The 668-nt window shown below is 64.7% G+C and overlaps 1 protein-coding gene across 1 annotated transcript in view; it reads right to left on the reverse strand.

The window, feature by feature from the left end:
- SYNC (syncoilin, intermediate filament protein) overlaps positions 1–668 on the reverse strand; it is a 14368-nt gene that overhangs the window by 4714 nt on the left and 8986 nt on the right. The window lies entirely within an intron of this gene.

A 668-nucleotide genomic window follows, 5' to 3' on the forward strand; every position in this document is an offset into this window, starting at 1 on the left:
TGTTCAGCCCCAGGCAAGCGTCCCCGCCGTCTGCCTGCAGCTCCCGGCTGGCCTCTGGGCTGCCCCCATGTGGGGGTGTCACCCCCACACCCACCGCTGGGTCTAATGGGCTCTGGGAAAGGTCCGGATATGGAGCAGCGCCTGCAGCCGCTCCCTGCGGGGCGGAGGATGCTCCGGCTTCATCCAGCTGCAGCTCTGGAGGGGGCTCGGGCTCTGCCATCAGGTCCCTGGAAAGGAGAGGAGACGTGAACCAGAGCAATGAGTGTAACAGGTCTCAGCCCTTCCTCTGCGCCCTGCAGCAGCCTGAGCTGGGGGATGCTCTCGCCGCGGCCCCGCTGCTGTGACCGTCTGTGTCACCCAAAGGCTGTGCAGAACAAGGCAGGGCTGCGCTTGCATGCTCTGGTGACAACCTGGACCCAAACTGTTGGCTTTGGCATGGGCCAAAAGGAGGGAAGAAAACCCTCTTAAAGTGACCAACTGCCACGGGGGAAGAGCGAGGGATGCAAACCTGGACCCCAAAACCAAGAGCTACCCCAGTGCCGATGGGAACTGCCCACTGTGTCACGGACAGTCTCCCCCAGCGGCACCGGTGTGACCGGCGAGACGGGAGCAGAGCTGCTGCACCCGAGCCCAAAGCTCTCAACCCGCGGGGCACACACCCAGCCCGC

The sequence above is a fragment of the Charadrius vociferus genome, unplaced genomic scaffold, assembly GCF_000708025.1.
Source record: "Charadrius vociferus isolate BGI_N301 unplaced genomic scaffold, ASM70802v2 scaffold783, whole genome shotgun sequence".
Classification (NCBI taxonomy): domain Eukaryota; kingdom Metazoa; phylum Chordata; class Aves; order Charadriiformes; family Charadriidae; genus Charadrius; species Charadrius vociferus.